At 45.5% G+C, this 26951-nt stretch overlaps 1 long non-coding RNA gene across 1 annotated transcript in view; it reads right to left on the bottom strand.

Moving 5' to 3' along the window:
• The window catches only part of LOC142738380 (uncharacterized), a 95377-nt gene that overhangs the window by 64020 nt on the left and 4406 nt on the right, over positions 1–26951 (bottom strand). The window contains exon 2 of the long non-coding RNA XR_012880593.1: positions 24741–24852. This is a non-coding gene — a long non-coding RNA (uncharacterized LOC142738380). The remainder of the gene's footprint in view (positions 1–24740; positions 24853–26951) is intronic.

The raw sequence follows: 26951 nt of genomic DNA, 5'->3' as shown, positions 1-26951 counted from the left end.
TCTCTCCTTGCCAGAGTCTCTATCCATGACGGCCTATATCAAGGAGAATTTGGAGAGGGGTTTCATACGAAAGTCTTCCTCCCCGGCCGGGGCTGGATTCTTCTTCGTTAAAAAGAGGGACGGATCCCTTCGACCCTGCATTGACTACCGTGGTCAGAACCAGATCACGGTCAAGAACAAATACCCGTTGCCACTTATCTCCGAGCTGTTTGATCGCATACGAGGAGCCAACATTTTTTCTAAGCTGGACCTGCGGGGGGCTTATAATCTAGTCCGGATTCGCCGGGGTGATGAATGGAAGACTGCATTTAGCACCCGGGACGGGCACTACGAATACCTAGTGATGCCCTTTGGACTGTGTAACGCTCCCGCAGTGTTTCAGGAGTTCGTTAATGATATATTCCGAGATCTCCTCTATGTCTGTGTTGTTGTTTATCTCGATGATATTTTGATTTTCTCCCCATATCCGACGACTCATCGGAGGCATGTCCGTCAGGTTCTACTACGGTTAAGGGAGAATCCTTTATACGCCAAGCTGTAAAAGTGCGTCTTTAAGAGGAGTTATCTGCTCTTCCTGGGCTACATCATCTCGGATCAAGGTCTCAAGATGGATCCAGAGAAAGTGAAAGCTGTCCTGGAGTGGCCACGTCCTCAAGCCTTAAGGGCCATACAGCGGTTCCTGGGATTCGCCAATTTCTACCGGCAGTTTATTCCAAACGTCTCATCTCTGACGGCTTCCATCTATACCCTTACCAAGAAGGGTGTGAACGCCAAGGTGTGGACTACAGAGGCAGAGTCCGCATTTATTAGCCTCAAGAAAGCCTTCACTTCAGCTTCGATCCTCCATCATCCTGACGTATCTCGGCAGTTCTCACTGGAAGTGAACGCTTCCTCTGTTGGTGCAGGTGCACTTCTGTTCCAGAGGAGCTCCAAAGGAAAGGCAGTAGTATTTGGCTACTATTCTAGACTTTTTTCTTCTGCTGAGCGCAATTACTCTATTGGAGATCGGGAGCTACTGGCCATCAAATTGGCTCTGGAGGAGTGGATACATCTGTTGGAGGGCGCAGCTCACCCCATCCTGATCTTCACCGACCACAAGAACCTTACCTACCTTCAGTCTGCTCAATGACTGAATCCCTGTCAAGCCAGGTGGTCGCTGTTCTTCACCCGTTTCCAGTTTGTGCTCCACTACCGTCCCGCGGACAAGAATGTGAGGTCCGATGCCCTCTCCAGATCGTTTGAGACGGAAGACATGGTGGAGTCCCTTCAGACTATCATTGACCCGCCCTGCATTGTCACTGCTAATCTTCTGCAGGTTAGAGACATCCCTCCGGGGAGGACTTTTGGTCGGTTGACAGACAGGAGAAGAATTCTCCGCTGGGGACACAGTTCTAAACTGGCTGGGCACACTGGTGTCCGTAAAACCCGAGACCTGATTGCTCGTCACTTCTGGTGGCCCACGCTACCTAAAGATGTTCTGGACTTTGTCTCTTCTTGCACGGTGTGTGCTTCTAACAAAGTTACTCACTCCAAGCATGCTGGCCTGCTTCAACCTCTGCCTGTACCCAATGCCCCCTGGCAGCACATTGCAATGGACTTTGTCACAGACCTTCCCCCCTCAGCAGGATGCAACACTGTATTGGTGGTGGTGGACCGGTTCTCTAAGATGGCACATTTTATCCCACTGACTGGCCTACAATCTGCTCCTCGACTGGCGAGTCTCTTCATTCAACACATCTTTCGCTTGCCTCTTTACATTGTGTCCAACCGGGGGGTTCAGTTTACTTCTAAGTTCTGGAGAGCCCTCTGTAAACTCCTGGATGTGAGATTGGACTTTTCCTCAGCTTATCACCCCCAGTCCAATGGGCAAGTTGAGAGGATCAACCAGATCATGGAGAATTATCTCCGCCACTTCATCTCTTCACAGCACGATAACTGGGTACAGCTTCTTCCATGGGCCGAGTTCTCATACAACAACCACACAAGTGAGTCCACCACTTCCACTCCATTTCACATTGTGTACAGTCAACATCCTAGAGTCCATCTTTCAGTGTCGACCACATCTCAGGTACTCGCTGCTAATTCTGCATATGAGGACTTTCTGCAAATCTGGCAACAGACCCGGTCCTCTATTTTGCTGGCAGTCGATCGCATGAAGCGAAAAGCAGATACTAGGAGAAGAGAGCCGCCTCAGTATCTTCCGGGGACCAAAGTCTGGCTGTCCTCTCGGAATATTCATTTGAAGGTGCCCTCATACAAGTTTGCTCCCAGGTTCCTTGGTCCTTTCGAAATTCTGAACAAATAAACCCTGTCTCCTACAAGCTGCGGCTGTCTCCTACCCTCAGAATCCTCAACTCCATTCATGTGTCCCTCCTGAAACCCATGGTCCTGAACCGCTACAGCAAGACTTTTAGTTACACAGTTGCTCCCAGCGGTTCTTCTGATGTGTTCGAGGTGAGGGAGATCCTGGACTGCAAAAGGGTAGGAGGAAGGACATTCTATTTGGTGGACTGGAGAGGGTTTGGTCCTGAGGAGAGGTCCTGGGAGCCAGAGGAGAACCTCAGTGCTCCTGCTCTTATTAAAAAATTCCTCTCTCGCTCTGGCCCCAAGAAGAGGGGGCGTAAGAGGCGGGGATACTGTAGCATCCATGGCCACGGGCCGTTGGGTTTACTCACCTCCCGACACCCGCAGCCATGGATCCGTGAGCGCTGGTCCCCATCTCCTTCCTAGGAGATGCCGGCGCTCACTTCCGCTCCGATCTGCTGTGTCCCGTAGGGTGCGCGCGCACATCAGGTGAGGAAATCATCATCATCAACGGCCCATGATTTCCTGGTCTATAAGAAGGCCGCAGCCTTTCTTATCCTTGTCTGAGCGTTGTTAGTTTTCCCAGTCTGGTCCCTTAGTGCTTCCCGTTCCAGTTGTTACCCGTGCCCTCTTACCTGTTCCTGTATCCCGTGCTGTTCTTGTTCCTGTGCCTATTAGTGTCGGAGTCGTGTCACGTCCTGTGTCTTCTACCACATCCAGAGGAATTCGCCACGTCTGGCGCAACCTGCGACATCTGTGTCACCTGCCACATCCTTTGTCTTCTGCCACGTCCAGAGGAGTTCGCCACGTCTGGCGCAACCTGCGGCACCTGTGACATCCGCCATGTTTGGCGATACCTGCTGCACCCATCTCCATCTGTGCCAGAGCTGCGGCCACTGTCTGGACTATCCAGGTACCCTTGTGCGGGACTTTGTATTCTGGGGTTCCTGTTGTTTGGCCAGCTGCCTCCCTGCTATGGCGGTGCGGCCTAGTGGGTCCCCTAACCCGCTTTGTGACGGTTACATTGAATGTCAGAGGACTTAACTCCAACGCAAAGAGGTGTCTGTCATTTGTCTGGCACTTAATGAACTCAGGGCTCTGAAGGCTGATGTGGCTTTCCTTCAGGTGACCCACTTTGACTCTACAGGGTCATTTAACTTTTTCAGGAGATACTACCCAACAGCACATTTTATTGTCTGCTACGTGCCCTCTGCAAATTACCTCCTAACAACTTGACCCTGAGGGCAGATATGTCATCCTCCAAGGGACACTTTGAGGCTCCCCGATCATCCTCTGCAATTTATACGCACCTAACATATCCCAAATCCACTTCATTTCTAGTATACTCAATATACTCAATAAGTTAGCTAAGTTAGCTAACCTTCCCTCTGCAGCTCTCCTACTTGGAGGTGACTTCAATGTAATATTTTCTGACCATGTAGACCGACTTTCCCTGGCAGGCAAGTCCCCACACCCTAATCAATCCCGACTTTCTTCAGATTTTCGAAAAAGTATGCATAGGTTCTCTTTATACGACCTTTGGTGAATCAATAATCCCACTGATAAGTCCTACTCCTTTTTCTCTCTGGTGCATGGAACCCATACGCGCATAGATTATTTGTTGGGAAACACCCAGTTTTGCGTATGAAAATGAATGTCCGTATGGGTTCTGTGACATGGTTGGGTCATGCCCAGTCACTGTATCCCCCAAGACCCCGCAAGTCCACACTAGGGTGTGCCATTGGAGACTTAACAAGACTCTCCTCAAGAGACCGCAGACGAACTCCGCTCACATCTACTGTAATTCTTTTACCTAAATGTAGGGTCTGTCTCAGTGGAATACACCCTTTGGGAGGCACATAAGGCAATCATGAGGGGACACTGTATTGCTTTGTCTTCTTGTCTTAAAAAAGTTTCCACCCTTAAGCTGACTGAGCCCAGAACTAGTCTGCGGTCCCTAGAATCTACTAAGGCACTTAACCCTACCAAACGTACCCTTAAACACTTAAAAGACACTCGTGCTCACATTAAAGATCTATTACTTCGTAAAGTGGACAGATTGCTTCTATACACTAGACAGAGGTACTACGAAAGAGGCAATAAACCCCATACACTTTTAGCCAAACAACTACGTGACCAAACTGAATAATCAAAACAATGTGATCTTAGGGGAAGTGATGGTCAGGTTACGTATGATCCAGACACTATTGCTAGCATCTTCCAGGATTACTATTCTAAGCTATATTCCTTGCCGGACTGTCTACCCGGCAATAAGGAGGAGAGAGAGGACCGCTTCAACTCCTTTATTGAGTCTTGCAAACTTCCTTCCCTGTCCCCCTCAGAGCTCACTTGCCTTAATTAGCCCATCACCATTGAGGACATTGACTCTGCCATCAAAGACCTACCCAACAAGAAATCTCCAGGCCCTGACGGACTGACGTATCTTTACAAAAAAATATTTAGCCCTAAAATGTTGCCTCGCTTACTACCTCTTTAACTAACTACTAACTACTTCATGTCTGGAGACCCTATCCCCTCTACTATGCTACATTCCTACATTACCTTAATCCCTAAATCGGGAAGGGACCAGACGGACTGCAAAAATTATAGGCCCATTTATTTATAGAACGCTGACTTTTCACCAAAATTCTAGTTGCACACCTCAATATTTGGCTACTATCCCTTATCCACAAAGATCAAGTGGGGTTTTTCCCATTCCGGCAAGGAGGGGACAATACCCAAAGAACCATTGACCTTATTCAATTCGCTAATAGACTTGCGGAGCCCACCTTATTATTGAGCCTTGACACCGAAAAGGAGTTTCATCGCCTGGGGTGGCCTTTCATGTTCTCTTGCCTGAAGGCTTTTGGTCTGTCTGGTCCCTTCCTGTCTGCCCTAATTCAACTTTATTCTAACCTAACAGCCACGATTAAGCTTCCACATACCTCCACTCATCCATTTCAGATACGTAATGGCACACGATATGGTTGCCCCCTTTCTCCATTACTTTTTGCCCTTTTTATTTAACCCCTAGCTGCTGCCAAAGAATCTCATCCAGACATTAGAGGTGTAAAAGTCTGAGATAAAGAGTTTAAATTGTCCCTTTTCGCAGATGATATTTTGCTTACTCTCACGCACTTACATACCCCTCTCCCTAAACTCCATGCCCTACTGCGGGCTTTTGGACGTCTTTCTGGGTATAAGGTTAATACCAGTAAAACTGTGTCTCTTCCATTGCGCATTCCTCCTGACTCCTTGCAAAGACTAAAGGCCAATTTTTCATTTCAGTGGCAAACCCACTCCCATACCTATTTAGGGGTTCAGGTAACACCCACTGATCACTCACTTTATGATTCCAATTTCCCTCCTGTGTACAGGAATATACATGCCTTGTTGGACAAAAGGTTAAAACTGCCTCTATTTCTCTTTGGTCGTATTTCTGCAGTAAAAATGACTGTGCTACCAAAACGACTCTGCCTATTTGAAAAACGTCCTATTCCTGTCCCCATGAGAGACTTGAAAGCTATATTGGCACCTCAGTTGCATTCCATATCGGTACGAAAGAGACATTGTATTGCAAAATCGGTCGTGATGGCTGACAAGGAGTCAGGGGGCCTTGCAGTTCCGAACCTCCTCTATTCTTATTGGGCTTTGCATTTACGGCATATCCCAGCTTGGTCTACTCTTTTGGCCTACACCAAATGGATGGAGAATGAAAAAATATGGGTTAGCCCCTACACACTCGTATTCGCTATTATACCCATACTCTCCTCCTCAAACCCTCCTGTTAGGACCCATGTGCCACACCCACGACATCTGGAAGACAAGCTCCAGACGATTTCCGCTCAGTTCAACAAATTGCCCCCTGTCATCGTTTCTATATCACCCACACTGTCCTGATGGCCATACGGCTCCATTATCTAGACCGTGGTTTACCAAGGGCCTCTTTAATTTTGCCGACATGGTAGATCACAACACATAAAATATACATCCTTTTGACTGGCTCCAAGACAAATTCTCCTTACCTGTTCAGAGCAAATTCTACTACATACTCATTATGCACTATGCCAACTCCCTCTTCTGGGGTTAACCTGTATCCATTCCTACCTCGTTCGAGAGACTATGTAGGCTGGGAACCTCCACCAAAGGGCTTTTATCTGCTATCTACCACATTCTACTAAACCCAACACCTGATTGTCCACCCAGGCACTTTTACATGCAACGATGGGAGGGATATCTGGGAAAGCCGATCTCAGATGCTACATTGAGGACCGTTTGGAGAAGGGCTGCTAAAACTTCAGTATGCACTATATACAGGGAAAACCAATATAAAGTGATGATGCACTAGTACCATACTCCTGAATTCCTCCACCATTTGAACCCTACTATACTGTCTATGTGCTGGAGATGTCAAACCGCAAGATGGTCTCTATTCCATATCTTTTGGACCTGTCCCGGTATACACCCCTTTTGGGATGAAAATAAACACCTTATCTATGACACCCGACACTTAGATATACCGCTAGATCACCTTTCATATCTACTGAATGTGTTAGGGATCTGCCAGGTACTACGTCTAGGTATACTCCTGGGATTAATCAATCCACACCTGAGGCCAGACCTCTTAGACTGACACCTGCTCCCACCAACCAGGGTGGCAGGCTCAGGAGTGGGAGAGCCTATCGCGGCCTGGTCAGTCGGAGTTAGCTCCGCCCCCTGTCCATTATTACCTGCCGTGTTCTCTTCCTCAGTGCTTGTAATTCTTCTGGATTCCTGGCCCCACTGCTGCTTGCTCCAGCCTGCTTCTGCCGTGCTTCTGCCTTGCTGCAGTTCCGCTTAACCTGCTTCGCCTTGCCCCTGGCCTGCTTCCTCCTCCGTGCTCACGTTGGTATACTCCTCTTCATCCTGGTCCTGACTACTCATTCACCGCTCTGTTTCTTCGCGGTGTTCCGTGGGCTACTGCCCCTTCCCTTGCGTGTTCCCTGTTTGTTCTCCCGTGCACTTAGACAGCGTAGGGACCGCCGCCCAGTTGTATCCCGTCGCCTAGGGCAGGTCGTTGCAAGTAGGCAGGGACAGGGCGGTGGGTAGATTAGGGCTCACTTTCCCTTCACCTCCTTCCTGCCATTACATAATTACAAGCCCATACCTAGTCTACCATTTTTCCTACGCTGACGCCATCATGGACCCCCTTGAGACCCTGACCCAGCAGATGCAGGGCCTCTCCCTACAGGTCCAGGCCCTGGCCCAGAGGGTCAACCAGGGTGACGCTGCCTTAGTAGTACCCCTCACCTCACCTCTAGAACCCGACCTCAAGTTACCTGACCGGTTCTCAGGGGACCGTAAGACGTTTCTCTCCTTCCGGGAGAGTTGCAGACTGTATTTCCGCCTAAAACCCCACTCCTCAGGTTCCGAGAACCAGCGGGTGGGTATCATCATATCCCGACTCCAGGAAGGGCCCCAAGAGTGGGCCTTCTCCTTGGCTCCTGACGCCCCTGAACTTTCCTCTGTTGATCGTTTTTTCTCTGCCCTCGGACTCATTTACGACGAGACTGACAGGACTGCTTTAGCCGAGAGTCAGCTGGTGACCTTACGTCAGGGTAGGAGACCGGTTGAGGAATACTTTTCTGATTTTAGAAAGTGGTGCGTAGCTTCTCGGTGGAACGACCCGGCCCTAAGGTGCCAGTTTAGGTTAGGATTATCTGACGCCCTGAAGGATCTGCTGGTTAGCTACCCCTCTTCTGACTCCCTTGACCAGGTTATGGCCCTAGCAGTACGACTTGACCGACGTCTCAGGGAACGTCAGCTTGAACGTTTCAATGTGCTCCCCTCTGACTTTTCTGCGATCCCCCCCGAGGTCCCGTCTGCTCGCCCTTCCACGGAGGACTCGGAGGTACCTATGCAACTCGGGGCCTCCATGTCCCCTCGACAACGTAGGGAGTTTCGCAGAATGAATGGTCTCTGCTTCTACTGTGGGGACGACAAGCATCTACTGAACACCTGTCCCAGGCGCAAGAATAAAAAGCCGGAAAACTTCCGCGCCTAAGTGATCATCGGGGAGGTCACTTGGGCGCACAGGTATTTCCCGTTAATGTGAAACGCAATAAAATTTTGCTTCCCTTTCAGGTCTCGTTTGCTGGCCGGTCTGCCACGGGCAGTGCTTTCGTGGATTCTGGCTCATCTGCTAATATCATGTCTGTGGAATTTGCTATGTCTCTAAAGATGCCTTTTATTGATTTACCTTATCCTATCCCTGTAGTAGGTATCGACTCCACTCCCCTTGCTAATGGTTATTTTACTCAGCATACTCCTGTTTTTGAACTCCTGGTTGGCTCCATGCATTTGGAGCAGTGCTCTGTACTGGTGATGCAGGGATTATCGTCTGATCTGGTATTAGGTCTTCCCTGGTTGCAGTTGCATAATCCCACGTTTGATTAGAATACTGGGGATCTCACCAAATGGGGTAGTGAATGTCTGATGTCATGTCTTTCTGTTAACTCTATTTCTCCCCGGGAGGAGGTAAACACGCTTCCTGAGTTTGTTCAGGACTTCGCCGATGTGTTTTCTAAGGAGGCCTCCGAGGTGTTGCCACCCCATAGAGATTACGATTGCGCCATCGATTTGGTGCCTGGTGCCAAGCTTCCTAAGGGTAGGAACGTGAAGCTATGAGGGTGTATATCCAAGAATGCCTGGCCAAGGGTTTCATTTGCCACTCGACTTCTCCTGTAGGTGCTGGCTTCTTCTTCGTGGGGAAGAAGGATGGTGGTCTTAGGCCGTGCATTGATTATCGTAACCTGAATAAGGTCACCGTAAGGAACCAGTACCCACTTCCTTTGATTCCGGATCTTTTTAATCAGGTTCAGGGAGCCCAATGGTTTTCTAAGTTCGATCTACGGGGGGCATATAACCTTATCCGCATCAAAGAGGGGGGTGAGTGGAAAACTGCGTTCAACACACCCAAGGGTCATTTCGAATACCTGGTCATGCCCTTTGGGTTGTGTAATGCCCCTGCTGTCTTCCAGAATTTTATTAATGAAATCCTGAGAGATTACCTGGGTAATTTTCTTGTTGTGTACCTTGATGACATACTGGTGTTTTCCAAGGACTGGTCCTCCCACGTGGAGCATGTCAGGAAGGTGCTCCAGGTCCTTCGGGAGAATAATCTGTTTGCTAAGACTGAAAAATGTGTCTTTGGGGTAAAGGAGATACCATTTTTGGGTCAAATCCTCACTCCTCATGAATTCCGCATGGACCCTGCCAAGGTTCAGGCTGTGGCGGAATGTGTCCAACCTGCCTCCCTTAAGGCGTTACAGTGTTTTTTAGGGTTCGCCAACTATTACAGGAGATTTATTGCCAACTTCTCAGTCGTCGCTAAGCCTCTTACGGACCTTACTCGCAAGGGTGCTGATGTCCTCCATTGGCCCCCTGAGGCCGTCCAGGCCTTTGAGACCCTCAAGAAGTGCTTTATCTCGGCCCCCGTGCTGATTCAGCCCAACCAAGAGGAGCCATTTATTGTGGAGGTTGACGCATCCGAGGTGGGAGTGGGGGCCGTCTTGTCCCAGGGTACCAGCTCCCTCACCCATCTCCGCCCCTGTGCTTACTTCTCTAGGAAGTTTTCGCCCACGGAGAGTAACTATGATATTGGCAACCGCGAACTTCTAGCCATTAAATGGACTTTTGAAGAGTGGCGGCACTTCCTGGAGGGGGCCAGACACCAGGTAACGGTTCTTACTGATCACAAGAATCTGGTTTTCCTAGAATCGGCCCGGAGGCTTAATCCTAGACAAGCTCGGTGGGCACTATTCTTTACCAGATTTAATTTCTTGGTTACCTATAGGGCTGGGTCCAAGAATATTAAGGCTGATGCTCTGTCACGTAGTTTCATGGCCAATCCTCCTTCCGAGAAGGATCCTGCTTGTATTTTACCCCCTGGTATAATCGTTTCTGCCACGGATTCTGATTTAGCTTCTGATATCGCGGCTGATCAGGGTTCAGCTCCCGGGAACGTCCCTGGGGACAAACTGTTTGTTCCCCTGCAATACCGGCTAAGGGTACTCAGGGAAAACCATGACTCCGCTCTATCTGGTCATCCTGGCATCTTGGGCACCAAACACCTCATTACCAGAAACTATTGGTGGCCTGGGTTGCCTAAAGACGTTAGGGCTTACGTCGCCGCTTGTGAGGTCTGCGCTAGGTCCAAAACCCCTAGGTCCCGACCTGCGGGCCTACTACGTTCCTTGCCCATTCCCCAGAGACCTTGGACCCATATCTCCATGGATTTTATCACCGATTTGCCCCCATCTCAGGGCAAGTCGGTGGTGTGGGTGGTAGTAGACCGCTTCAGCAAGATGTGCCACTTTGTGCCCCTTAAGAAGCTACCTAACGCCAAGACGTTAGCTTCTTTGTTTGTGAAACACATTTTGCGTCTCCATGGGGCCCCAGTCAATATCGTTTCTGACAGAGGGGTACAATTTGTTTCCTTATTTTGGAGAGCTTTTTGTAAAAAGTTGGAGATTGATCTGTCCTTCTCCTCCGCCTTCCATCCCGAAACTAATGGCCAAACGGAAAGGACTAACCAATCCCTGGAACAATATTTAAGGTGTTTCATCTCTGACTGTCAATTCGATTGGGTTTCATTCCTTCCCCTTGCTGAATTTTCCCTGAATAACCGGGTCAGTAACTCGTCAGGGGTCTCCCCGTTTTTCTGTAATTTCGGGTTTAACCCAAGGTTCTCCTCCGTTTCCCCTGTTTGTTCCAATAATCCTGAGGTAGAGGATGTTCATCGGGAACTGTGCACAGTCTGGGCCCAGGTTCAGAAGAACCTAGAGGCGTCCCAGAGCGCACAAAAGATTCAGGCTGATAGTAGACGTTCTGCTAACCCCCAGTTTGTCGTCGGGGATTTGGTCTGGTTGTCGTCCAGGAACTTGCGCCTTAAGGTCCCGTCCAGGAAGTTTGCTCCCCGATTTATTGGACCTTATAAGATTATTGAAGTCCTCAACCCTGTATCCTACCGTCTGGAGCTGCCCCCATCCTTTCGCATACATGACGTCTTCCATGCCTCCCTCCTTAAACGCTGCTCATCGTCCTGGTCCCCCTCGAGGAAACCTCCTGTTGCCGTTCTCACCCCTGAGGGGGTGGAATTCGAGGTGGCCAAGATTATGGACAGTAGGATGGTCCAGGGCTCCCTCCAGTACCTGGTCCATTGGAGAGGATACGGGCCGGAGGAGAGGACTTGGGTACCTGCTCGTGATGTTCACGCTGGGGTATTGATCAGGAGGTTCCACCTTCTCTTCCCTACTAAACCGGGTCCTCTTAGTAAGGGTTCGGTGGCCCCTCATAAAAGGGGGAGTACTGTTAGGGATCTGCCAGGTACTACGTCTAGGTATACTCCTGGGATTAATCAATCCACACCTGAGGCCAGACCTCTTAGACTGACACCTGCTCCCACCAACCAGGGTGGCAGGCTCAGGAGTGGGAGAGCCTATCGCGGCCTGGTCAGTCAGAGTTAGCTCCGCCCCCTGTCCATTATTACCTGCCGTGTTCTCTTCCTCAGTGCTTGTAATTCTTCTGGATTCCTGGCCCCACTGCTGCTTGCTCCAGCCTGCTTCTGCCGTGCTTCTGCCTTGCTGCAGTTCCGCTTAACCTGCTTCGCCTTGCCCCTGGCCTGCTTCCTCCTCCGTGCTCACGTTGGTATACTCCTCTTCATCCTGGTCCTGACTACTCATTCACCGCTCCGTTTCCTCGCGGTGTTCCGTGGGCTACTGCCCCTTCCCTTGCGTGTTCCCTGTTTGTTCTCCCGTGCACTTAGACAGCGTAGGGACCGCCGCCCAGTTGTACCCCGTCGCCTAGGGCGGGTCGTTGCAAGTAGGCAGGGACAGGGCGGTGGGTAGATTAGGGCTCACTTTCCCTTCACCTCCTTCCTGCCATTACAGAATGTTTTCCCCTCCCCGTTAGGGAAACCCACAGTGGCACTCCTCCTACACATCCTACCGGCTGTCAGGTGCCTCATAGCCCTTTCCTGGAAACAGTCTAATCCCGCAACCCTAGCAGATTTATATTCTAGAATTAAGGATATTAGATGCTTGGAACATCTTACAGCCGTGATTCTTGACAAATTGGACGATTTCCTGAACATCTGCGATGCATGGGATGTATTTTCGCTTACCTGTCATTTGTAAACGCTGATATCTCTCGTCAACACGTCCCCTGATCAATAGAGCTGCCTCAGAATCTTCCCACTCCACTCCCCTCCTCTTGGGTCCTATGTCTTGTCTTTTTTGTCTTCTATGTTGCATGCTGTGTTATTTTATCAAGGTTAATTTTTTCTTGTTTCAATGCCACCTGATATGCTACCGCTATCCACATATTGAATACAACTCTCTTACACTGTAATGGGAGGCTGGCTGTGCTATGCTGCATGTCCTTCTGGTTTTAATTACTGTACTGTATTTGCTGCTATATATTGTCTGTACTCTTGTTAATCGCATGTTTCTATATTTGTATTGGAAAAATCAAAAAACTTATTTCAATAAAAAATTATGCCAACATAAAGTAGACATATGGGATATGTGAAATATTAACTATTTTGTGTCGTTTTACTATCTGTTTTACTAGCAGATACATTTAAATTTAGAAAAGCGCAAATTTTTGCAAATTTTCTCCAAATTTTTGTGTTTTTAAAAATGCATTTTAAACCTTAGAAATGCATTGTAAACCTGATGGTAATAAATGTACTAATAAATCTTTATTTGAAGTTCTGTGCCGTTTTATTTCATGAGCCACACCCCTTTGTTATGTATCTACTGAACGCACGTCGCTCCATAATATGGCCGCAGATAGAGGAGCATGTGACCAAACATTTCACTTTGCATCCTCCATTGTAACACACTGTGTCCAGGAAACTAGCGCAGAAAGACTGTATTCAATAGAAAACACAATATTTAAAACCCTAAAAGCAAAAGATTATTTGTATAAAAATGGTACACAAACAAAGCTTTAACTTTTCCCCAAAAATTATGCAAAAAATTATTTTGTCAAAAAAATAAAACCTATTGAACCATCACATACTTAAACTCCCTGAACAGTGTCTGGGAATTAAGGACAAAACACCCAGGTCATATTAGGGATTCATTTATTAATGAAATATTTTTTCACTTTTTAATTTTTTTATCCACGTAATAATAATAAATCCTTGGGAACACTGGAAACCCATTTCAATTCTTTCTTTTTACATCAGTGTACTAAAGTTCAAGACTAACAATAATTGCTTTACTTTGTTGCTTGGTATAAAACATTAGGACAATAATTCTTTTTCAAAAGTTTTTGACTTACCAAGACTATAAAAAATCATGTTGGAGCAAATTTCATAAAATGTACAATTGCAGCTTTGTCTATCCCACACGGTTTAGTTTGTGGTTGGAGTCAATGTGGGAAATACATTATGATCAAAAATACAGTAACAGGATTATCACCCCTACTGTTGTCTTAATGGAATACATTATTGAATGTTGTTTACATGCACAGCATAGTTAATTTATCCTTATTAAAACCTTCAAACTTGTATGGCTGAACTTTAAACACCCACTGCCTTATACTTCCAAACCACAAAATAAAAATACTAACAAAATGCAGGTTCTAAGCTTTTTAAGGGACAAGGATGATATGTAAGAATACTAATTACCGTAAGACCTAATTATATTATGCTGGCATCATAGTTTATTCAATGAAGATGGGCACTCATTTGTACATAAATTAAAGATTTAAATGTTGAAACGCAGCAAAAATTGTGAACAAGAAAATTTCAGTTAACAGTAAAACACGTATTCCCAACTCAGACATTTATGGTCTATCCTCAGGATCCCATGTGCGACTGTCACGTTGAGTACGTGGACCCACTGGGCTGTACCGCCTTGACGGTATGGCAGCTGGCCAACAGGACGCAGGTCACAGCCTATAGTTCGTATAGTGTACCTGTGGCATCTCGGAGAGTAGCAAGACAGGCTCGGCTGGGACTAGGCAGCAGGCAGACGTCAGGCGTGGTGTAGCAGGACAGGCGTGGTATACAGCACAGCACAATTACAGCTCAGCACGGCACATGACCTGGTTAGCACGGGATACAGGATACAGGTACAGGAACGGGGAACACTGGGAACTGGAAAACACTAGGAGACCATTTGCTTAGACAAACTTTGGGCACGATAACAACGCTCAGGCATGGGAGGAAGGGGCTGAGCCCTTCTTATAGTCCAGGGTACTCATGGGCTAATTTTGACAAAGCGGCCTACGGGAGCGGCCTACGGGACTCGGCCGAGGTAAGCGGAAGGGAGCGATGGCGTTTCCTGAGGAGGAGACTGGGGCCAGAGCTCGCAGACCCATGACTGGTGCCGTCAGGAGGTGAATGAGCCTGACGGCCCGTAGTAATGGACATGACAGCGCCCACCTCTCTATTCATTCCCCACCAGGATTCTATGTAGTTGCGATCAGGTTGATCAGTTTTTAGGGCAGTTCATAATTTGTGTAGTTGTTAGGGTCATTTTTTAATTGATCGGTTGCTAGGGTAGTTTGTCAATTAATTAGTTGTTAGGGTCATCAGTTAATTAATTGGGGTTATTAGAGTCATTAACCTCTTTAGGACACAGTAATTTTGGGCCTTGAGGACGCAGTGATTTTTTTTGTTTTCTCATCACTGCATTCTAAAGGTCCATAACTTTTTTACTTTTTTTTAGCTCTTTGTAAGTGATGATTTATTAGAGAACATCATGTTCCAGACAAATGCTGTATATATAAAGCAATTTCCTGTTATATTTTGTTTTTACATATTTTTATAGCAGCGACCTGCGATATTAAGGTGCAATGTACCCCTGTTTTTAGAGAGTTATTTAATAAAAATTATAAGTTTTACTCATTTATCACTTCAGTGAATTGCAATATGAAGAACAACCATGACGGGAAAACATATTTAATTTTTAAGGCCCTGTAAAATGAATTCTAAATAGAATGGATTGAAGTCTGGTGGCATGATAAAGGAGAGTTTAAATGAATGACAGCATCACAAGAGACATCTAGGAGTGGAGATTATTATTTGCAGAATAGATATGATGCTTGGAAAATGTAGTAGTTCACCAAAGCTGTGTTTCTGAAAAAGCCAGCAGTTAAAGTGCCTACATCTGTGCGGTGGGCAAAAAGTAGCAGATAACAAACCACCGAGGGTTATAAAGGTGACATATAATATGAACAACAATGTGAATTTCATGCCTAGGAAGTGGTGAGAAAATGGTCAATGGTAGAAATCACATTACAGTGAAGCATATTACATGAAAAATGTGTCAAACAATATACAATTATTCTGAACAATAACAGTAATGAATATATTTGGTCTACAGCGTAGCAAAGTCTGTAAAGTCAAGGTCTGAAACTTTGTGGTCTCTATTACATCCTAAAGGGCCATGAGTCATTTAGCAGAGGTGGAGGCCATTCAACAAGGAAAAGGCAGTGGGGGAGATGTATCCAAATAGAGGGAAAGGAAATGTACAGCAGGTGCCCATAGCAACCAATCAGGTCTCTGCTTTCATTTTCCAATGAGTTTTGATACATTTCCCTATTGTCTGTAAATTAACCCCTTCTCGCAAAATGACGAGTCTGGTACATCTGCATTATAAGTTACTTGCTGCAATCTGACGTACCAGACCCGTCATGAAGATGAAGCGGGTACAGGAGCTGTGCTCGCTTCATCTTCAGCGGGTGTCAGATGTAATATACAGTTGACATCCCGCTGCAACGCCGGTGATGGCAGTTACCGCCGATCGCCGCCATTTAACCCCTTCAATGTGGCGGTCAATGGCATCCGCTGCATTGAAGTGGTTGACAGAGGGAGGGGGCTCCCTCTGTACGACCCTCACCGCGAGAGATCGCATTTGCCGATGGCTGCTATGGCAACCAGGAAGCCTAGCAATGGCCTCCTGGTTGCCAGGTACAGAAGCCTATTAGGTCCTGCCAAAGGCAGGACCTAATAGGCTTAACTGTCAGATGAAAAATTACAGTTACAATACACTGCACTACACAAGTAGTGCAGTGTATTGTACCGGGGATCAGAAGTTTAGATCTTCAAGTCCCGAGGTAAGTCCCCAACGAAGTGTAATAAAAAAAGTAAAAAAAAAACATTTAAGAAAATTAAATAAATAAAAAGTGTTAGGTAATAAAAACATTAATCGCCCTGTTTCCCTGATCAAGTCCTTTATAAATGAAAAAAAATTTGAAAAAATTAAAAAAACTATACATAATAGGTATCACCGCGTTCAGAACGGCCTGAACTATTCAAAAATTATGTTACACTGTAAAAAAAATTATTTTTCTGGTTACCTTGTATCAGAATTTTTTTTATAAAAAGTGATCAAAATGCCACAAGTACTCCAAAATGGTACCCACAAAAACTAGTTTGTCAAGCAAAAAACTAGCCCTCCTAACGCGATATCAACTGAAAAATAAGAAAGTTATGGCTGTCTGAAAATAGCGACACTAAAACATGAGTTTCTTTTAGAAAAGAGTATTTTTATTGTGGGAAAGTAGTAAAACGTAAAAAAACAATATACATTTTATATCGCTTTAATCGTATCGACCCACAGAATGAAGTTAACATGTTGTATATACTGCACGCTGAACACTGTAAAAAATAAAACAATGCTAGAATTTCTGTTTTTTGGCTTCCTCGTCTCCCAAAAAATAGAATAAATAGTGATACATTTTTTTTACATGTACCCCAAAATGGAACCAATAAAAATTACAGCTCGTTCCACAAAAAACAAGCCCTCACACAGCTCCGTCAACGGAAAAATAACACGTTATGACTCTCAAAACGCAATGATGCAAAATGATGCTAAATGACGGCCCAGACACATTATTTAGGTCCAGTAGTTTTTCACTAAAAACCCCACATCAACATTTATTATACCCCACAGGTGGACCCAGTAGATGCAGGGCAGATGAGGAAACTTTAGGGCCTTGTGCTGCTTATAGGGCTAGTGAAGAAGTCAACGATTAGGCAATACTGGATCGCAGATATTTTGTACAATACCAAAAAACCCGGCCTTTGCATAAAGGATTGGTTCAAAGCGTACCGCACCAATCCAGGGATTATTCAGTTTATTATTCATTCACCCACGTTATTACATCATCCTATTATGCCCTGATGTACTCCGCCCATCTTACATATACCCTGATGTACTCCGCCCGGCTTACATATACCCTGATGTACTCCGCCCAGCTTACATATACCCTGATGTACTCCGCACAGATTACATATACGCTGATGTACTCCTCACAGTTTACATACACCCTGATGTACTCCGCCCAGCTTACATATACCCTGATGTACTCCGCCCAGCTTACATATACCCTGATGTACTCCGCACAGTTTACATATACCCTGATGTACTCCTCACAGATTACATACATCCTGATGTACTCCTCACAGATTACATATACCCTGATGTACTCCTCACAGTTTACACATATACCCTGATGTACTCCTCACATATTATATATATTCTGATGTACTCCCCACATATTACATATACCCTGATGTACTCCGCCCAGTTTACATATACCCTGATGTACTCCACACAGCTTACATATACCCTGATGTACTCCGCCCAGCTTACATATACCTTGATGTACTCCGCCCAGCTTACATATGCCTCCACATTACAAGCTGAAATACCAGCAAAAACCCAAACAAAACTACTACCAAGCAAAATCTACTCTCCAATAGCCAAATGGCGGCCCTTCTGAGCCTGACAGTGTGCCCAAACAGCAGCTTATGACCACATATGGGGTATTACTGTACTCTGGAGAACCCGCTTAATAATTTATGGGGTGTGTGTCTCCAGTGGCACAAGCTGGACACAACATATTGGTCACTGAAATGGTATATCAGTGGAAAAATGGCAATTTTCAATCTGCAACATCCACCCTGTACTAATTTATGCAAAAAACTTGTGAATTTCTTCAGGGACGTAGTTTCCAAAATGGGGTAATTTTTCGGGGCTTTGCAATGTACTGGGTACTTAGCTCAATGCAACATGGAGTCAGAAAACTAATTTTGTAAAATCTCCACGCCAAAAACCAAATTGCTCTCCTTCCTTTTAGAGCCTTGCTGTGTGTCCAAACAGCAGTTTATGATCACATGTGGGGTATAGCCATACGCGGGGGAAATTGCTTTACAAATGTTGGGAGGCTTTTTCTCCTTTATCCCTTGTGAAAATGAAAAAACTCAACTTTTTTATATTAATTTTTATGGCCCATTTCCAATACATTCTGCAAAAGACTTGTGTGGTCTAAATGCGCACTATACCCCTAGATAGTTTCCTTAAGGTGTGTAGTTTCCCAAATGGGGTCACTTTTGATGGCCACCTACTGTTCTTGCCCCACAGGGGCTTTTGAAATGTGACATGGCACACAAAAACCATTCCAGCTAAATTTGAGCTCCATCCGTTTTGAGCCCTACAGTGTGTCCAAACAGCAGTTTATGACCACTTATGGGGTATTGCCGTAATCGGGAGAAATTGCTTTTCAAATGTTGCAGTGCTTTTTCTCCTTTATTCCTTGTAAAAATTTAAAATGCCCATGTTTTATCGGAAAAAATTTAGCTTTTCAATTTCATGGCCTAATTCCACTAAATTCGGCAAAAAGCCTGTGGGGTCAAAATGCTCCCTATACAGATAGATAAATAGATAAATTCCTTCAGGGGTGTAGTTTCCCAAATGGGGTAACTTTTGGGGGTTTCCACTGATTTTGTGCTAAACCCACTCCTGATCACATATTAAAAAAAGAAACAAATAAATTTACTCACGTCTTCATTACGCTTCTCCCACCAGGATCTCCTCAGGCTCCATCATCAGGCTGCGGTGCATACAAAGTTCTGACGCTCAGAACACTGTGTGCTGCATGTCTGGTTAACATATAATGTCCTAACGCTGCTCGGTGTCAAGACCTTGCATGCCCTGTGGCCTGAAGATGGAGCCTGAGAAGATCCCGGCGGAAGAAGCGGAGCTGTATGTACACTTTATTATTCTATGTCCGATCAGGGGCAGGGGCGAGGGATGGGGCCAGGCGGTACGACCACATCTGTTAAGCCGCAATTGTGGCTCATGGCCAGCGGAAACATGCAACAGATTTTTTAAGAGGCGTGCGCCTCCTAACAAATCTGTTGCATCTTACTTCAGCAGAGCAGAAAGCTAAGACTAGCGCATAAAACGCCAGTCTAAGTAATCTTTTTTTCTTGCTTTAATATTTGAATAGGAGCAGCACTGCGGTACTGCAGCACTGCTGCTATACTGTGACTGGAGCCATCTGCTTCCGGCACCAACCATTGCATAGCTTCCGGCCGCTGTGGATAGGTCATCAGTATTAAAAAACGCTCCCTGCCTGGACAACCCCAATCGATTTACTTGAAGCAATATCCGATTTAAATTTCCATGACATAAATTCCAAAGACCCTAACAGTTTTGTAGGCTGTTTAACCAATTCAGGACCAGGCTATTTTGAGCTTTCCGGAACGGGCACCATTTGCCCTTTTTAGCACACGTTAGTTAAATGGCTATAACTTTTTTATTTTGTGGGCTAGCGACGTGATTTTTGCGATTGTTTTTTCCATAGACAATGCAGGCTTCTTTTTATATCATTTTTATACACATCCTTTTTGATGTTTTAGAATTTTTAGGCTTAAATTTTGAAAATAATAGTAAAAAAATAAGCTTTTTTACTTTTTAGCTGTTTTTCTTTTTGGTAATGACATAGTTTTACCCTAAAATAGACCTTTTATTTGTGATTGTCATTGTCTACCGGAAATTTTTATATGTAACATGTCTATATTAGGGTAATTGGCTCAGCGCTAGCGTTACGACAATGATTGGCTGGGGTGAAAGTTTTTTTTGGGGTGGGTATTTTATGTGTATTTCTTATTAATTTTTTTTGCACTTTATTTTACTTTTATTTTTTTATTACTATGGTCTGTCCCTCAAAGGTCAGAAAAGACCTTTGGGGGACTTTATATATATTTTTTCTTTTTTTACACCACTGCACAGCCCCAGTTACAGTGAAAATCAGCCCTCTCATAGTGACTTTTGTCACTAATAGGGCTGTGCTGGGTCTAGTAAGACCCAGCAGCAGTCTGCCACTAACGGCACCCGGCGATCATGTGACCAGTCACATGATCGCCGGGACCAATAGAGACAGCGGCGCGGCCGCTGCCTCTATTCCTATTCACATCGCTCATTGAACGCTGTGTAGAGGAGATCAGTGCAGACAGAAGCAGCAAAAGATGCTTCTATCTTCTCCTCAGGGTCCCCGGCAGCCACTGACTGCCGGAGGCTCGACATTCAGCTGCCCGAACGCTCGGGCAGCAAGTTAAAACCCGCGTCGTAAATAATCTATGGCGCGGGTTTTAAGGACCCTGACCGCTGGCCATAAATACACAGCCAGTGGTCGGGAACCAGTTAAAATATTCTTGTTTGTCTTCTAGCCAAATAAGAAATTCATAAACTATTGCCTTGTAGTGAACCCGCATGTGTGGGTTTACCAATTATTTGATTAATTTACTTGTTTCGAAGGACAGGTTTGGGACTGAGAACAGCCCACCAGGGCTAAGATCCACATTAAATGTAGAAGCTGCCAAAGAAGATCTCTGGAACCCTGAAAACAGTTCACTGTCAGACCCAAAGTAATTTACCTTTGGTATTTTGGCAAATTTTTGGATACCAAGGTTTGGAGGGCCAAACTGGGTATACTAGAACAACATTTTTACCAAACTACTCTTCATACTTCATATGCCTTCGTATTTATGCATTCGGTTTCTGTTCGCATTTTTTAAATTTTTGTGGAATTTATTCGTCCACTAATAAACAAAATATTTATCTCTTAGGGCCTGTTCACATCACCGTTGCCCTTCCGTTGAGGGGTTCCATCAGAGGTTTCCGTAGGGTTAACCCCTCAACAGAAAGGCAAGCGGAAACCTAAGCTTCCGTTTCCCTCACCAATATCCATGGTGAACCCTGGAACCCAGGGCCGATTCTAGCTTTTCTGCTGGCTGAGGTGAAAATGAAAATGGCGCCGCCCCCTCAACACAAAAAAAAATAAAAAAAAAAATTGTAAGTAAGAAACAACTTGTAAAACGAAACAAAAAAATTAAAGCTGTGTGAACAAAAAAATACATTAGGGCCTGTTCACATCACCGTTCGCTTCCGTTCCGAGGTTCTGTCGGGTGAACCCCGCAACGGAAAGTGAAAGTGACAGCACAGCTTCCGTTTCAGTCACCATTGATCTCAATGTTGATGGAAACTTCGCTAATGGCTTCCGTTCGTCACCATTCCGGCTGGTTTCCGGTTTTCCGACGAAATCAATAGCGGAGTCGACTACGGAACGGAATCGAACGGTGATGTGAACAGGCCCTTATTGAACATCATTGTTATAAACTGCAAGGTCTCATAATGCTACAGGCAATTGTGTAGTAAATATCCCTATAATGCCCCAGCTATAAATACTAGTAAAATGACCAGGGCAACGTGTATCCAAAATTCAAACACAAAAATGAAAGAACAATGTCAGTGTTCAAACTTGTGTCAGGGCTCCTTTAATGGCTCTTTAAAGTCAGTATAGTAACACATGCGGCACTTTACAGTCAGTATAGTAAAACATGCGGCACTTTACAGTCAGTATAGTAACACATGCGGCACTTCACAGTCAGTATAGTAACACATGCGGCACTTTACAGTCAGTATAGTAACGCATGCGGCACTTTACAGTCAGTATAGTAATGCATGCTGCACTTTACAGTCAGTATAGCAACACTCGCTGCACTTTACAGTCAGTATAGTAGCACACGCTGCACTTTACAGTCAGTATAGTAACACATGCGGCACTTTACAGTCAGTATAGTAACACATGCGGCACTTTACAGTCAGTATAGTAACACATGCGGCACTTTACAGTCAGTATAGTAACACATGCGGCACTTTACAGTCAGTATAGGAACACATGCGGCACTTTACAGTCAGTATAGGAACACATGCGGCACTTTACAGTCAGTATAGTAACACATGCGGCACTTTACAGTCAGTATAGTAACGCCTGCTGCACTTTACAGTCAGTATAGTAACACATGCGGCACTTTACAGTCAGTATAGTAACACATGCGGCACTTTACAGTCAGTATAGTAACACATGCGGCACTTTACAGTCAGTATAGTAACACATGCGGCACTTTACAGTCAGTATAGGAACATATGCGGCACTTTACAGTCAGTATAGGAACACATGCGGCACTTTACAGTCAGTATAGTAACACATGCGGCACTTTACAGTCAGTATAGTAACACATGCGGCATTTTACAGTCAGTATAGTAACGCACGCTGCACTTTACAGTCAGTATAGTAACACATGCGGCACTTTACAGTCAGTATAGTAACGCACGCTGCACTTTACAGTCAGTATAGTAACACACGCTGCACTTTACAGTCAGTATAGTAACACATGCGGCTCTTTACAGTCAGTATAGTAACGCACGCTGCACTTTACAGTCAGTATAGTAACACATGCGGCACTTTACAGTCAGTATAGTAACACATGCGGCACTTTACAGTCAGTATAGTAACACATGCGCCACTTTACAGTCAGTATAGTAACGCACGCTGCACTTTACAGTCAGTATAGTAACGCACGCTGCACTTTACAGTCAGTATAGTAACGCACGCTGCACTTTACAGTCAGTATAGTAACGCACGCTGCACTTTACAGTCAGTATAGTAACGCATGTTGAACTTTCTTTCTGTCCACGTCTGTTGGATCTGTACTACCAATCCGTAATATTTGTAAACCGAAACTGCACAGACCAGACTAGGAATGAATGTGATCATCGAGCCAGTAATATAATCTGAAAACTATTCACTGCATGTTCAGGTCTTAAAGAGGCTCTGACACCAGATTTTGCAACCCCTATCTCCTATTGCAGCAGATCGGCGCTGCAATGTAGATAAGAGTAACGTTTAGTTTTTTTTTAAAAACGAGCATTTTTGGCCAAGTTATGACCATTTTTATATTTATGCAAATGAGGCTTTCTAAAGTACAACTGGGCGTGTTTAAAGTTAAAGTACAACTGGGCGTGTATTATGTGCGTACATCTGGGCGTTTTTACTTCTTTTACTAGCTGGGCGTTGTGAATGGGAGTGTATGATGCTGGCGAATCAGCATCATCCACTTCTCTTCGTTAACACCCAGCTTCTGGCAGTGCACAGACACACAGCGTGTCCTCGCGAGATCACGCTGTGACGTCACTCACTTCCTGCCCCAGGTCCTGCATCGTGTCGGACGAGCGAGGACACATCGGCACCAGAGGCTACAGTTGATTCTGCAACAGCATCGGCGTTTGCAGGTAAGTCGATGTAGCTACTTACCTGCAAACGCTGATGCTGCTGCAGAATCAACTGTAGCCTCTGGTGCCGATGTGTCCTCGCTCGTCCGACACGATGCAGGACCTGGGGCAGGAAGTGAGTGACGTCACAGCGTGATCTCTCGAGAACACGCTGTGTGTCTGTGCACTGCCAGAAGCTGGGTGTTAACGAAGAGAAGTGGATGATGCTGATTCGTCAGCATCATACACTTCTATTCACAACGCCCAGCTAGTAAAAGAAGTAAAAACGCCCAGATGTACGCACACAATACACGCCCACTTGTACTTTTACTTTAAACACGCCCAGTTGTACTTTAGAAAGCCTCATTTGCATAAATATAAAAATGGTCATAACTTGGCCAAAAATGCTCGTTTAAAAAAAACCAAAAAAAAACGTTACTCTTATCTACATTGCAGCGCCGATCTGCTGCAATAGGAGATAGGGGTTGCAAAATCTGGTGTCAGAGCCTCTTTAAAGGGGTTGTCCCAAGATTAAATGTTATCCCCTCTCTACAGGATAGGAGATAACATGCTGATCAGTGGGGGTCCCTCATACCCCTGAGTTAATGACGCTGCAGGTCAAGCATACACCCTGCCGCTCCAGTTAATCAGGGGTACAAGGGACCACCGTTCCAGTTATCAGTGGGGGTCCCAGTGGTCAGACCCCCACCGATCAGCATGTTATGTCCTGTCCTGTGGACAGGGGATAACATTTAATCTTGGAACAACCCCTTTAACTGCAAGGGGCAAAAATGTATATTTAGAAAAAAAGGCATATGGAACAGTAGTAAAGCAAAAAATAAACTGTGCACAACCTATAAATAAATATGTACCAGCAGTGTATACACCGCACAGATCCATATATAGAAGTAGTGAATATACCGCAGATATAAATATATACCAGTAGTGAATGTTATCAGCCACAGTCCGCCCTTCTCCTCCTCCTCTCATCCAATAACATGTGGAGGCTGAGGAGAGGTGCAGAGTTGCCATACTCACTCGTTAGACGCGCTCTCAGTATCGTGGTCCACAGGGGCGTGCGCTTCTCCGCTGCAAGCTCTGTTGTGAACTTGTGATATTCTGCACACAGGGGCGGATATAGGATTGAAATCTAGGGCAGGGGTGGAAAAAACACAAACTGTGAACAGACCATATTTTCCCCCCTCCTCCCCCTAACACCACCCCTATTGAACTCTGTCACCTGTTAACGGAAAAATCATCTGTCAGAAGAAAAATGTTTCCCCGATGAGTACAACAAAGCCCCACCTGGGAATTAGACTTTCTTGTACTCCACAATGGGGAAACATTTTTTCCCTCTGGCGGCTAACTTTTCAGTTGACAGGAAGCAGAGTTACATGAAGGGAAATTATTTTTCCTTGACCTCTGGTTTCTATTGTGGCGCAGGGGAGAAAAAAGTATATGTTTTATATTTGTAATACTGCTAACTTTTATTTTTTTGCTATGTTCGGCTGGACCATTTAGACTAAGGGTATGTGCACACGTAGTGACCAAAAACGTCTGAAAATACGGAGCTGTTTTCAAGGGAAAACAACCCCTGATTTTCAGACGTTTTTTGAGCAACTCGCGTTTTTCGCGGCGTTTTCGCAGCGTTTTTTACGTCCGTTTTTGGAGCTGTTTTCATTGGAGTCTATGAGAAAACGGCTCCAAAAACGTCCAAAGAAGTGTCCTGCACTTCTTTTTGACGAGTCAGTCATTTTACGCGTCGTCGTTTGGCAGCTGTCAAACGACGACGCATAAATGACAGGTCGTCTGCACAGTACGTCGGCAAACCCATTCAAATGAATGGGCAGATGTTTGCCGACGTATTGTAGCCGTATTTTCAGACGTAAAACGAGGCATAATACGCCTCGTTTACTCCTGAAAATAGGTCGTGTGAACCCAGCCTTAGTCATAGATTAGTTGGACTACTTCGATAATGTACGTTTTTCTTTTTTAATAAAATGGTGAAAGAGGGTTGTGCGGGAGAGTTTTTATTTCAATAAAAAATGTTTTCTTATGTCTGTTTTTTTTTAAATTATATTACCGGCCGGCCTTAGGTTGGATGGCGCACTGTGCGGGGGACTCTATTGCTGCCCTCTACAAATACAGGCAAATATACACATATATATATACACACACACACACACACACACACACACACACACACACACACACACACAGACAGACATAAAGCATGTTTAAGCTTGGTGGTTTAAGTGGCTTGTGAACTAAGTGGAGTTCTAAAACCGGAGTTGAAAAGAGGAGTTGAAGCCCCAGTAAGTACTCTTCTTTTTCTTTGACAATTGTTCGCTGTTTTGGTGTAACTTGGATAATGGATAGCAAGATTGGAGGTTTTCTTCAGTGCACAGTTTGTCATATGTATACACGACTGGAGCCGGAGTTCCAGGGTGAATATCTCTGTGGCAGATGTGAGCATGTTGTTCACCTGGAAGCTCGTATTAGAGATCTGGAGGAGCAGAATGCAACACTGAGGAGGATAGACAATTTTGAGCGGAGCTTGCTGCTCACAGAGCATGCAGTTAGTGGGTTAGAACTGGAGGGTGAAGACATGGGTGAGCAGGATCAGGTAAGTAGCTGGGTTAATGTAGTTAGGGGCAGTAGAAAGGGGTCAAAGACAAGGAAGGCCGATCCGGTTTCTGGCATTCCAAGCAAAATTGCCAGGTTAGGTGATGATGCGAGGGTGTCAGTCTCAGAAAAGGCAGCCCTAGTGGATACTGATCTCCCTAACAGCCGGGAGAACAGCCCAGCTAGTAGTCGGCGGGATGGTAATGCAGGCAAGCCAAGACAATTGATAGTTGTAGGGGATTCTATAATCAGGAAGACGGATAGAATAATTTGTCGCCAAGACCGCCTCAACCGAATGGTTTGCTGTCTCCCTGGTGCCAGGGTTCGGCATGTGGTGGAACGGGTGGACAAATTGCTGGGAGGGGCTGGTGATGATCCAGCTGTCGTGGTCCATGTCGGTACCAACGACAGAATAAATGGTAGGTGGAGGAGCCTTAAGAATAATTTTAAAGAACTAGGCTACAAGCTGAAGGGAAGGACCTCCAAGGTTGTATTCTCAGGAATACTGCCTGTGCCATGCGCATCACAGGAAAGACAGCGGGAGCTTAGGGAGTTAAATGCATGGCTGAAGTCTTGGTGTAGAGGAGAAGGATTTGGGTTCCTAGAGCACTGGGCTGACTTTTC

Source organism: Rhinoderma darwinii, chromosome 1 (assembly GCF_050947455.1).
Source record: "Rhinoderma darwinii isolate aRhiDar2 chromosome 1, aRhiDar2.hap1, whole genome shotgun sequence".
Lineage (NCBI taxonomy): Eukaryota > Metazoa > Chordata > Amphibia > Anura > Rhinodermatidae > Rhinoderma > Rhinoderma darwinii.
This window is presented reverse-complemented; position numbering and strand designations above follow the sequence as displayed.